Below are 508 nucleotides of genomic sequence, written 5' to 3' on the forward strand. Positions count from 1 at the left end.
GGCCGTGTCACGCCGGCTGCGGCGCAGCGGGTTTATCATTAACTTCCCGCAGGCTGCAGGAGAGCGGCCGCAGCTGGGCACAGCTCCCTGGCGCCAGCCACTGCCTCCTTCACAGGTAAGAGCCGCGGCTGGGGCAGCTGGTTTCTGGGGGCAGCAGACACCTGGGCTGGAGCAGTGTGGGGAGCAGGGAGATGGCACAGCTGTGCTGGAGCCTGGGCAGGAGCTGTGGGCCTGGACCTGGCACTGCCCCAGCATGCCAGTGGCCCCACGGCCACAGCGTCCCCTGCATTTGGGTCCCCGAGTGCTGGAGGGGACTGCTGCCTGGTTCTTACTTTATGGACAGGGATGCTCGGAGCCACTGAGGCAGCAGCGACGTGTTGAAGGCAGGCAGCTGCGTGGGAGGAAAGCTGGGGAATGAAACCTGCTCTGGCACTCTCCACCTGGCCCAATGCTGCCCAGAAATGCTTCTTTTTGGTTTCTCACAATTCCCTTGTTCCTCTGATGTTTC

Source organism: Pterocles gutturalis, unplaced genomic scaffold, assembly GCF_000699245.1.
Source record: "Pterocles gutturalis isolate BGI_N339 unplaced genomic scaffold, ASM69924v1 scaffold28645, whole genome shotgun sequence".
NCBI lineage: Eukaryota > Metazoa > Chordata > Aves > Pterocliformes > Pteroclidae > Pterocles > Pterocles gutturalis.